Below are 13,639 nucleotides of genomic sequence, written 5' to 3' on the forward strand. Positions count from 1 at the left end.
TCTTCTCCTTCTTTCCTTTCTTCTCCTTCTTTTGTTTCTCCTTCTTTTCTTTCTTCTCCTTCTTTTCTTTCTCTAAATTCAAATCTTCTTCTTCTTTTTCTTTTTCTTTTTCTTCTTTTCTTCTTCTTTTTCTTCTTTTTCTCTTTTTTTTCTTTTTCTTCTTCTTCTTCTTGTTCTTCTTCTTTTTCTTCTTCTTCTTCTTCTTCTTCTTTTATTTCCCCACATCGTTCCCTCCTTCATGTTTCCTTTTTATATCCCCCTTAAATCCTATTGCCGTCGTTTCACTCTCTAATGGGGACGCAATATCAAAGGGACGGTGCTTCATTATTGTTCCTTTCGTTTGTTTACCCTCCCAATTTTGTTTTTATTCGCACAGTTTTGTTTTGATTGAATTTCATTTATTTATCCATTCGGTTATATTTATTTTATTTCGCCATCGCTAACTTTCGCTCCCCTAAAGTTTGGTCGTGTATATTCATTTTTTTCTCATTTAACGAACCAATATTTTTTTTTATGATTTTTGCCTTTACCTCCTCACTCAAATTAACGTTATCGGTAACTAATATAGTTTCCATATTTTTTTCATCTCTCAGCATTATGGATTTTCATTTCTTTTACGTGATGCAAGTCTGTCGTAAGATTTTTCTTGGAAGTAGTTTCTCCAGAAGTTAACATTTCCTTTTAGTATTTATACAGATCACACTCGTACAGACAAAGCCCCGTTCTCCCCTCAGTACGGCTTTAGTTTGCTCTCCCTCTCGCCTCCCCTGTTCGCTGCTCTCATCCAGCGTCTAGAGTTTACCGTGTGCCAGCGCCATTAATACTGCTGACAGCACATGCCTACCTATATTAACTAATTATTCGACAGTGTCCAGGTGCATATATAAGTCAGCGTCAGGTGAATTAATACGTCACCCTCATGTTTGAAATGTTCGTTATTATTTTTTGAGAACAGGACGATATTAATATGAGTAATGTAATAATGCCTAACGGATCAATTTATCCCGGGAATGGCAATATTTATTGAAATGAGTTTTTTTTAGTGCTTCCATAAAATTTTGCTCTCGAAGCAGATATCAAACATGCATATTATTATTGTTGTTGTTGTTTTCTATTATGAATGGTGTGTCTCTTAAACTTTGATCAGGTTTAGATGTTGAGATGATAATGAAGGAAGAAACAGTGAGAAATAGAAACAATAAGGATGATATGCAAAGGCAATACATGAATAAAAGAGAATAAGGAAAAAAAAAAAACGAATGAAAGGACGAAAACAAAAATATAACCTTTGCGTTAGAAGGAAAGCAGAAAGTTCATATAAATATGAAGAAATTATTTCTAAAAACATTATTAATAGCAAACAAGAGTATAATTAATTCAGAAAAGGAACATATCATTTACCAGGAAAAATTTACAGTTGATTTATTTATATAAGGTAAGTAATTGGATCACATGCCATTATTAAAACGTCATACCACATAAGTACGACGTTATTTAAACTAAGCTCCTCTCTTTTTGTCTTCGTTTTTATGTCTTTATTCCTTTCATCATATCTATATAGCTATATTCATCACACACACACACACACGCACACGCACACACACACACACACACACACACACACACACACACACACACACACACACGTCATATAGCCCACAGATAATTTTTACCCATCAATATTTACATCTTTTACTTGACAGAATGTGGGAATTTGATCGCAGACTACTATGAATGGTGAATTTAGAAGGTCGCAGCAGGGAATGGTAGTAAAGGAAGGGATGAAGAGCACATAGTCGACGGGGTCACTCGTATTCTCTCTCGACTTCCTGGTTCGTTCATTAATAAGCTCTGTCCGTTCCCCTAATCATATAATATTCCACATCAGGAAAGCAAGGGAGAGGGTGAGGCCGGATTATTGGCACATTAGCGTAACTATAAATATAACTCCAAATTTACTGAACTTTTTGTTCGGCCTGGGAAAGAGTTTGCTTTATGCTTGTATTATTGATTGAAATTATCGCTATTCTCCCTTAATATTTTGTTATCTTGTACGCCAATTGCTAATGTAATATGACTTATACACAACTGGCTGCTTATTATGTTTTTCTTCTTCAGTAGATATAGATTAGGTACGAAGCGCATTAATGTCTCGCCGCATAATACAATAATAAAAATATTAATCCAAGCTCACTTTTGCGGTACTAACAGCGGGATAGCAGGGCTCACCAAACACCTTTAAATCATGCAAGCATATAAGAGAGAACGTGACATGTAAAAAAAAAAAAAGAGGGAACAGAAGCTTGCTCAATGGAGTTTCAGTGAAAATCCTGGAAACAAAAGTAAAATATGAAGCATTCATTATATACTAACATTATTTTACGTCGAAAATCGGTAAACCACGGACTTAAATTCCATCCCGGCCTGTTGGGTAGTAGGCTCGCCTCTCACGCAGCTGCTGATCCTCGCATTCGGGCTTATCGATAAATGGGTACCTGGGGAAACTTGGAGAGGCTAAACACAGGAGCGCGCCAACAACTCAAGCCCTCCATCCCAAAGCGGAGTCATAGCGGCGGTGCTGAGGTGGCTGTTGGGCCCAAAGGAGATTCCGAGGAGAAGGGAGTCGTGTGGCAACAGGTGATGAAGGTGTAACAGACAGGAAGACATTTAAGATTTAGGAAGAGTCTGGTACAAAATATCAGGCACATCTCCTTGGCTAGGGAAATAATGTTTACATGTACAGGGGTTTATTCAATACTCGAAAACAGAAGATTTTTTTTAAGATGAAGAAGAAGAATATACAAAAAAATGATAGCAAAATGACCCACAACAAATAATAAAAACACTCCACAAAAAAAAAATATGATAAGGGAGAAGAACAAAGCCGATTTAAAAACGCACTAGGAAAGCATATATCTTTTGTTTAAGGGAAGAATATAGTTCAGAAAGATAATAAAACTTCCCCCACGTAAAACAATAAAAAAATGCCTCACAAATAATGGAGAAGAGGGAGATGAATAATGTGGGTGAGAAAAATATGGGTAGAACAAGAAAGATTTTATTAAAGAGATGACAGGTACATAAATAATGATAAAAAATGTGGCACCCTGTAGTAAAGCAGACGCACTAATGAGAAGAGCTTACCTTACGCAGCAGTACCTCGCCCTCCCATAGCCACCTTTAACACCTGAGCTTTCCACGTGAGCCGCTGCCGGAGTGCTACAGGTAACGCCGCAAGCAATTATTCTTAAGTAGCTTGCTTCCGCACCTGTACTCTCACGCTCCCTTTCTCTTCACCTCCACGCTTCCTTGTCCTCACCTGAGCTGCTCATATACGCTACCAGTGTTTATCCCCCTCCCCCCACCCCTCTTCCCTCACACCTGTCCCTTCCCGACGTAAAGCTTTGGGGGGATCAGAGGTGAGAGCTGTATCCGGACATGTGACTTTTTCCCATGGGTCCACAGTAATGGGTTGAGGTCTCTCTCTCTCTCTCTCTCTCTCTCTCTCTCTCTCTCTCTCTCTCTCTCTCTCTCTCTCTCTCTCTCTCTCTCTCTCTCTCTCTCTCTCTCTCACACACACACACACACACACACACACACACACACACACACACAAACACACACATTACTTTTGTCTTTTCGGTACGTGTTGTTTCATTTCCAGTTCGTTCTATTCTAAAATGAATATGAAATAACCTGACATTTCCATATGCCATAAGGCTGTATGACATTTTTAATCACTGCAGAGCTGAAAGATAAGCGACATTACGGCTATACATTTTTTATCATCCATAACACGTGAGGTAATTTCTTTTCGGACTTGTAAAATCATGTACGAGTTTGGTTTTCAGAAGAACGTGTTGACCTTTATGGGATGTGCCACCTCCCCTACAGTTTTGTTAAGCCATTTACGTTCAGTGAGACAAATATCTTCTCGTTAAATCAGGTGAAAGCAGCGCCACGGGACTAAATATTTGCTGCGGTCTGCCTGTACCATACCGACGGATGGCAACACTGGCGTGAGTTGCCATGTACGCCTGTTCCACGGCTGAGGTTCGAGCCAATAAACCAGGTGACCGAAGCCTTTGGACGACAATTATTGTTCGTGTGCCTCATTCTAGCTGTAATATTTCCTTCGTTCGGTGTATCTTCTGTGCAGGTTGTGTCTCATGGTATCGTTGTGGTCAGTAGTTTGGTTTTGTAACGGGCTGTAACACGAGGGTGAACTGGACGTTGAGTCTCCGTTAACCCGTCCGCTGCGATTGGCACGGATTTGGCCTTCACTGGTAGCCTGGTAACATATTATAGTCCCAGGTCTTTCTCTGCCTCAGTGTAGGATAATGGAGTGTTTCCCATGTGGTATTGGTATGCTGGACTTCCCCTCCCAAGTTATATGGCTTTACATTTTTCTTCATTGAAATGTAGCAGCCACTTATTGCTCCACTCCAAGAGCTTGGTGATGTTTTCTTGTAGGTGGTCCGCATCCAAGGGGTTAAGTTATCTCAAGTTATCTCGAAGCAAGAATTCACTGATGACGTCACAGTGTCAGTTTGAGGCTTCTCCGCGATTAGTTGTCGAGAGATCGTGAGCGAGAGAAGTTACGCGAAGTCGTGCCCCTTTCTCGCCATTATTGTTTTTCTTGTTTGGGATTCCTCGAAGGTCAGACTTGTACACTGTAAACCCTTTTATTTAATGAAGATAAGAGATTATTGTTCTTAAGTAATATATTTAGACCAGCGTGTTTAATAAAAGGGTTACAAATATCTACTGCTGACCACTTTGCTATTTCGCTTCCCGAGTGTTGTTTTTTTGTTGTTGTTAACTTAACGAGCATTTATGGAAGTCTCTTGTTCTTTTTTAAATAAAATTTATTGCTGATACAATATTTTCACTACTGTTGAAAAAAAATATATCAAAACCACTAAAAAAGCGTCAGTGCCGACACAGTGCGTAGGGTGAGCCGCTTCAGTATTTAATTGTTTTCAACTGTGGGTATTTAAATGTACTCGAATGTAACCAGTATTGGCGTGGAGAGTTACTGTGTGTTGTGATAGCGTTGGAATTGTTTTGGCTATTGTTCCGTGTGTGTTTGTGTGTGTGTGAGAGAGAGAGAGAGAGAGAGAGAGAGAGAGAGAGAGAGAGAGAGAGAGAGAGAGATTCACCATGGCCTGATAACGCGCTGTATTGTGTGTGTGTGTGTGTGTGTGTGTGTGTGTGTGTGTGTGTGTGTGTGTGTGTGAGAGAGAGAGAGAGAGAGAGAGAGAGAGATTCACTATGGTCTAATCACTTGCTGTAATTTCATAGATTTGTGATCGCATATATGTCAGTCTTTCTCCACATGCTCATGTTTTCGAAGTCAAACTTTTGAACATACATCTGACTTCATCATCAAGAAAAATCCGTCTTTCTTCCGCCCAAACTTGGCGTCAAAGCGGGCCAGGCGGTCCATTAATCTTTTCAACTCCCGCCCGTGAGGGGAGTTCAAGCTGCTTCCACAAGTTTGTAATTTAGGAAGGACATACTTCACGATAAAACTTCAATATATGTGCTATACCTTATGACTGAAATTTAAGCGTCTAGTCGTTAACAGAGTAATAATTAAAGTAAACATCTTCGAGTAAATATAAACAGTAGAAAACCAATGATCTGTATAGGCTAAAAAAAAAGTGTTACTGCAGCAAATTCGTCACAGCGTCAGATCAGACGAAACACCATCCACCGCTTCTACAGTCATGCAGCTCCTCAAATAGTCAAGCTACGCAGGTCATTACCGTACCCAAAGGCGGCATAGTTTCCCTGTTGTACTTCGTATTGTTCTTACTAAATACGTTTCATCGGAGTTTATCTACAATCGACACTAAGAGATGCAATTTTTAGCCGTCGTGATAGTTTATTTATACGTAGCTACTTATTTCATTAAAGACTCCAAATGCACCTTATAACTGCCTGAAACGCCTTCCTCCTCCTTAATGGGAAGCTAATGACCCTTGACCTACATTGCCTCGGAAAAAACATTCAGTTCGTCATTCCGTCTTTCTTCATCTTCATCATAAACGCATAACCATCCACTCTCAATAAGATTCTCTCTCTCTCTCTCTCTCTCTCTCTCTCTCTCTCTCTCTCTCTCTCTCTCTCTCTCTCTCTCTCTCTCTCTCTCTCTCTCAACGTATTTCTCTTTATATTTCCTTTCTCCGACCCATATTTCTTCTTCCCCTCTTTCTCAACATATGTCTTCCTCTTCCTCGGCACCCAATCGCTCCTTTCCTCCCTTTCTCCCTCCTTCATTCCCTTCCTCTTTTCTCCCTCCGTTTTCTTTGTCTTCCTCCGCCGCCCACTTGGAACTTTTTCTCCGTCCTGTCAGACATGATAATAGTACCTCCTCTCCTGCCTCCTGTCCGTCCAAAGTGTTGTTGCTCTTGCCTTGCCGGGAGGGAGATAATGTGAGGGCGGCAAAATAATGTGGGGAAGGAAAGAGAACATTATAAAAAGGAAAATACTGACTGTGGAAGCTGTACAGGAATGGGAAGGCAGAAGTGAAGGTGGGAGAATCTACTGAGGGAAAAATCATGTTTCCCAATACAGAAATGTTTGATAATGTGAAATTGTTATGGCCTGAAGATCATTGTTTAGATAGTTGAGAAAAATTGCTTATAGGTAAAAAAGAGAGAAAAAAAAGTTAACCGTTACAGACAGAAGAAAAGGAAAAGTTAAACTAGTAAAATGATGGAGGAGACAAAATTGGACTGAAAGGGAACAAGAGAAGGCTAAGACTTTGACATAAAAAGTAATTAAAAAAATGAGATAAACAGAAGCAATAACAACACCCCAGAAGAGGAAACGGAGGACAAAGAAGACGCGGAAAGAAAACAAAATGAAGCAATATAGCGTAAAGGAAAACCGAAAAAAAAAACTGGAGGAAAGAAAGTAGAAACAATAGTAGTGTCATTATTTCTTCTGGTAGTATATTATTCCCCTTCCTCGCCTATTGTTATCACGAGCCACGAACTGTAGGAAGAAATAACTGAACAAGTGCAATAAAAACAATTTCCCCGCAGACTGTTTTTGTTCTAACATGCAAAGAGAGAGAGAGAGAGAGAGAGAGAGATTGAACAACGAAGATTTATTTGCCACACTCCTCTGGTGAACAGTTTATTTTCCTTTTATTTCTCCTTTTTTTTATCATTCTGTGCAATACTGTATCTGCGCATTTTGCTGTTCCATTCTTGCGTGTGTCTTTTCTGTTCCCTCATTGTTTGTTTGCCTTTATGTTGTTACTCATGTTTTTTTTTCATACCCGTCCACTTCTTTACAGAGGACCCCGGATATCGTTAACACTGGAGAAGACTAAAGGACGAGAGGGGACGGCAGTGAGTGGCGCGGGGAAGAAGAGTTAAGGAGAGCAGAGAGGAGAGGTGAGTGAGTGAATGGTCAACATATTGTCATTTGGGTACAGGGGAGTGGAGAGAGGCAAGCGAGGAGGGAGATTGTGGTTGAGAGAGTATACATGGAAGGGAGAAAGGATGGAGTGGGTTTAGAAGAAAGGCACGTATTGGAACATATCTCCCTCCTCCTCCTCCTCCCTATCCTCCACATCCTCATCCTTCTGCTCCTCCTCCGCCTCTTTCTCTTTCTTATGATGACTGGGATAATGTCCGCCCTTCAACGACATAGAAGGAGGAAGGAAAAAGTGATAAAGGAAATAATGAACGATTTATTGAAAGAGATGATAAACGTAAATAGTCGTAAAATAGTTGAAGGTTAAAACAGAAGTAAGGGTGATTGAAAAAGACAGGAGTAACAAAGGAAGAAAAGAGGGGAGGGGATGGGAGAAATAGTAGATAAGAGGAAATTGAGGAGACGGAAGAGAGGAACACGAGAAATGTACAGCAAAAATAAAGGCAGAGAGAGAGGCAGAGAGAGGCAGAGAGAGAGAGAGAGAGAGAGAGAGAGAGAGAGAGAGAGAGAGAGGACAGATAAGAACCAGGAGGGAGCTTTATGGTCATAGGCTTACGAGGAACTATAACGAGAGAGAGAGAGAGAGAGAGAGACCGACCGACCGACCGACCGACCGACAGACAGACAGACGCGGTAACTTTAGGACGGTATGCATGTGGCTTCCTGAATCCACGGTTGCCAATCTGGACTGTTCCTTGACGTCACGAGTGGGTTCTAGTTTGCTGACTTCGTTCTCCGTTACATTTGTCCTTCATTCTGTTATTCTGTAATTATTTCGTTCGTTCCCTTCATCTGTCTATACTCACGTTTCTAACAGTCATTTTTTTATACACTTATGGTTTACGTGTCTGTGTAAAATCCGTCAAAACATGAAAATTACATCACAAAAACTTTCTTCTCAGTATATTAGCATTCATTAGAATATTACTCAAAAGGAAAGGGAGTAATACCTCTATGTCATAGAAGTCCTTGAATAGCGTGGAAGTAAAGTTTTGGGTCATTGTAACTTGCTAACGACACTCGGAGATAGCCAATTAAATGTCACCCCGCGGGAACATGAACCTTAGGAAAAATAACATCACTTAACACAAACTTTCTCCATCAAAGGGCGCGTGTTTGTCAGTAAGCTGGACAAGTTAACTTCCATTATAATCACCGCGTTCCCACTCCCGCCTGGATGACTTTCGCCGAGTAACAACAGCACCTGGTTAATGTCTAATAAGTCTTGACAAACACGAAGCAGTGACGCCGTAATGAACTTGCCCTGCGGAGAGAGAGAGAGAGAGAGAGAGAGAGAGAGAGAGAGAGAGAGAGAGAGAGAGAGAGAGAGAGAGAGAGTATATTCCTGCCAAACGATAAATCATAACAATGTAATCATTTTAGCTTTTATTGAAAAATGACAATAAACTAATCGGTGCTTCATACAGTAGATAATGCAGGACATCATATTGTGTGGAAGGTTTTATACGATTTCATTTCCATCGATGATCCTAACTGTTGTCTGTCTGTGGTATTGCTACGCTCAAACCATGTAACACGCGGGCGGAGGTTGTACCAGCTTGAATCGTACTACTCTATTATGTTTCCTTTCACACCAGGTAACACGCCGGTGGGTTTTGTACTAGCTTGAATCGTACTACTGTATCATGTTCCCTTTCACCCCATGGCATCTTTTTCTTGGTTCATCTCTTTTAGTAGCATATAAGCCTGTAATGTTAACCGTATCGGCGCCTCGCTCCCCTGTTTAAAAAGCCTCTCGTAGAAATTGCTGTGATTTTACCTGACTGTTTTGTGGTTCTGGTGCAACCTTGCCAGATTATCGTACTCAGCCTCCTATATATGTCTGCCGATTTCCGACCCAAAAACTGCCTCCTCGACCTAAATAACTACCTTTATATATAGTTATCGTTAAAATGGTTAATTATTGGTGTGTTTTTTGACAATAGCTATGGCTCAGGAACCGGTATATACGAGGCTCTGAGTACGATAATCTGGCATCGGTGTTTTGGTGATAGTTTTACACAACCTCTGCACCTTGAACGGAAAATCAACCATGAAAATCCGGTTAATGTTCACAAGAGGAAGAAGAAAAATGAGAAAAAGGAAGAAAAGATAGAGGAAGAAGAGAAGAAAAAAAAAGGAATGAAAATAAGAAGTATATGAGAAGGAGGAGGTGTGGCTTTGGGAAATAGTCGTAATGGGATCCTGATACGTTTACGAAGGTCCATACGCTTAAATTTCTTCTTAATTGATGTTTCGTATGCTCAGTAGCGAATGTATAATTTTTGACTGTACCTTATTCACAACTATTTTTTTATTTTTTATTTGATGGGCTGGTATGTAATTTCTAGCACTTTAATTTTGCAGTATGAAAATGTATTACTTTTTTACTATACTCATTAATTTCACATGGTAAAGAGCTTAAAATATTCGTATTATTTTATTTTTATTTTGCACAACTGGAGTTAATACAGTTGTTCATACATTTTTTTTTTTGTTGTTGTTTTCATAGTAATTTGAAGGTGGAAAAATCCTAACTTCATTTTTACAATCCCTAATTAAATCAAAATGTTGCGCTTTACTTAAAATGCCTCTGGAACTGCATCATCTGTATTGTTTTGTTGAGTTGTCAAGAATTCTACAAAGGTACATATTTTTTTCTGACCTTACATTATTCTTACATCGGAGAAGCCTTAAAAAAAATACGGATTACAAGAAATCAACAATACTGGGGAGCATTCGACCTTTGTACGCAGCCTTCAGGGAAGCAAACAGTGGACGAGGCCTGTCATGTATTTTGCCTGTATAAAACCATCATATTACCAGGGCCCAGAGCTTCAATGGACCATGCAAATGTATTCCCCGCATGGCCAAATTTAGCGACTCAGTGAATTGCTTGTATTGGCATGTAGGGAAGTGATGGCTGGTGGATCTGGCGGTGTTATCTGTGGCGGGCCGGGGCGCAGGGGTTTGGGGGCAAGATAGCCTGCCTCTGTCGACAATGACGGGTATATCAGTGGTGGCGGGGTTAATTAACAAGTGTGTGTGTGTGTGTGTGTGTGTGTGTGTGTGTGTGTGTGTGTGTGTGTGTGTGTGTGTTTACCATTTGTATCACTTTATTTGTTTGCCTCCTTTTGGTCATTATTTATCTAAACATTCTAGGTCTAGTTTTACTTTTTACTACTTCAATTTGTGTTGAAGGAGACATACAAGCTCCACCGAGAACACACACACACACACACACACACACACACACACACACATCGTACTACTGTATTATGTTCCCTTTCACCCCATGGCATCTTTTTCTTGGTTCATCTCTTTTAGTAGCATATAAGCCTGTAATGTTAACCGTATCGGCGCCTCGCTCCCCTGTTTAAAAAGCCTCTCGTAGAAATTGCTGTGATTTTACCTGACTGTTTTAGGTTTCCCAACCTTGCCAGATTATCGTACTCAGCCTCCTATATATGTCTGCCGATTTCCGACCCAAAAACTGCCTCCTCGACCCCAATAACTACCCTTATATATAGTTATCGTTAAAATGGTTAATTATTGGTGTGTTTTTTGACAATAGCTATGGCTCAGGAACCGGTATATACGAGGCTCTGAGTACGATAATCTGGCATCGGTGTTCTGGTGATAGTTTTACACGACCTCTGCGCCTTGAACGGAAAATCAACCATGAAAATCCGGTTAATGTTCACAAGAGGAAGAAGAAAAATGAGAAAAAGGAAGAAAAGATAGAGGAAGAAGAGAAGAAAAAAAAGGAATGAAAATAAGAAGTATATGAGAAGGAAATAGTCGTAATGGGATCCTGATACGTTTACGAAGGACCATACGCTTAAATTTCTTCTTAATTGATGTTTCGTATGCTCAGTAGCGAATGTATAATTTTTGACTGTACCTTATTCACAACTATTTTTTTTTTTTTATTTGATGGGCTGGTATGTAATTTCTAGCACTTTAATTTTGCAGCATGAAAATGTATTACTTTTTTACTATACTCATTAATTTCACGTGGTAAAGAGCTTAAAATATTCGTATTATTTTATTTCTATTTTGCACAACTGGAGTGAATACAGTTGTTCATACATTTTTTTTTTCGTTGTTTTCATAGTAATTTGAAGGTGGAAAAATCTTAACTTCATTTTTACAATCCCTAATTAAATCAAAATGTTGAGCTTTACTTAAAATGCCTCTGGAATTGCATCATCTGTATTGTTTTGCTGAGTTGTCAAGAATTCTACAAAGGTACATATTTTTTTCTGACCTTACATTATTCTTACATCGGAGAAGCCTTAAAAAAAATACGGATTACAAGAAATCAACAATACTGGGGAGCATTCGACCTTTGTACGCAGCCTTCAGGGAAGCAAACAGTGGACGAGGCCTGTCATGTATTTTGCCTGTGTAAAACCATCATATTACCAGGGCCCAGAGCTTCAATGGACCATGCAAATGTATTCCCCGCATGGCCAAATTTAGCGACTCAGTGAATTGCTTGTATTGGCATGTAGGGAAGTGATGGCTGGTGGATCTGGCGGTGTTATCTGTGGCGGGCCGGGGCGCAGGGGTTTGGGGGCAAGATAGCCTGCCTCTGTCGACAATGACGGGTATATCAGTGGTGGCGGGGTTAATTAACAAGTGTGTGTGTGTGTGTGTGTGTGTGTGTGTGTGTGTGTGTGTGTGTGTGTGTGTGTGTTTACCATTTGTATCACTTTATTTGTTTGCCTCCTTTTGGTCATTATTTATCTAAACATTCTAGGTCTAGTTTTACTTTTTACTACTTCAATTTGTGTTGAAGGAGACATACAAGCTTCACCGAGAACACACACACACACACACACACACACACACACACACACACACACACACACACACACACACACACACACACACACACACACACACACACACACACTATTAACAGTGTTTCATAACTAACATAATCACACGCTTAATTATCGTTGTCCTTATCAGCGTTGCAACAGAAGTTCCTTCGTCATCACCACAATACTCCCTCACGTACACACTTGCCCCTCACGTACACACTTGCCCCTCACGTACACACTTGCCCCTCACGTACACACTTGCCCCTCACGTACACACTTGCCCCTCACGTACACACTTGCCCCTCACGTACACACTTGCCCCTCACGTACACACTTGCCCCTCACGTACACACTTGCCCCTCACGTACACACTTGCCCCTCACGTACACACTTGCCCCTCACGTACACACTTGCCCCTCACGTACACACTTGCCCCTTACGTACACACTTGCCCCGCACGTACACACTTGTCCCTCACGCACACACTTGCCCCCCACGTACACACTTCTTGCCCCTCACGTACACACTTGCCCCTTACGTACACACTTGCCCCTTACGTACACACTTGCCCCACACGTACACACTTGCCCCTCACGTACACACTTCTTGCCCCTCACGTACACACTTCTTGCCCCTCACGTACACACTTCTTGCCCCTCACGTACACACTTCTTGCCCCTCACGTACACACTTGCCCCTCACGTACACACTTGCCCCTCACGTACACACTTGCCCCTCACGTACACACTTGCCCCTCACGTACACACTTGCCCCTCACGTACACACTTGCCCCTCACGTACACACTTGCCCCTCAGGTACACACTTGTCCCTCACCTACACACTTGCCCTTCACGTACACAAGTCTTCCCCCTCACGTAAACACTCGCCAGGAGTCGCCTAAGATTTGATTTGCTATTCGTGGAAGTTGTATCAAAGCAACGAAAAAAGTCTGACAAAGTATCTAGGGGAAATACTGGATTGTTGGATATATGTAAAAAAAAATGTGTAGTTATATAAATCACTAAAATTCTACGGTAACCAGATTACCCAGCGACACTGTGACTGATAATATCCGGTGGAATCATTAATATATATCTGTAGGTTCGTGTGGGAGGATGTGTGTGACAGAGAGAGAGAGAGAGAGAGAGAGAGAGAGAGAGAGAGAGAGAGAGAGAGAGAGAGAGAGAGAGAGAGAGAGAGAGAGAAGGACGCAGCAGGATACTGAAAGGTTGCATAAATATTGTTATAAGGAGGTCTCTCTCTCTCTCTCTCTCTCTCTCCCCCGGGGAATATCTTTATTGCCCTCTTAGGTATAATTTTCCATATTCACGATTCGGAAATAGTTGAATTC

General features: G+C 40.8%; 1 long non-coding RNA gene across 4 annotated transcripts in view; it reads left to right on the top strand.

The window, feature by feature from the left end:
- LOC127005831 (uncharacterized) overlaps window positions 1-13,639 on the top strand; it is a 227,046-nt gene that overhangs the window by 7,649 nt on the left and 205,758 nt on the right. For all 4 annotated transcript variants that reach the window (XR_007758946.1, XR_007758943.1, XR_007758944.1 and 1 more), the window contains exon 4: window positions 7,313-7,412. This is a non-coding gene — a long non-coding RNA (uncharacterized LOC127005831). The remainder of the gene's footprint in view (window positions 1-7,312; window positions 7,413-13,639) is intronic.

Source organism: Eriocheir sinensis, chromosome 3, assembly GCF_024679095.1.
Source record: "Eriocheir sinensis breed Jianghai 21 chromosome 3, ASM2467909v1, whole genome shotgun sequence".
Taxonomy (NCBI): domain Eukaryota; kingdom Metazoa; phylum Arthropoda; class Malacostraca; order Decapoda; family Varunidae; genus Eriocheir; species Eriocheir sinensis.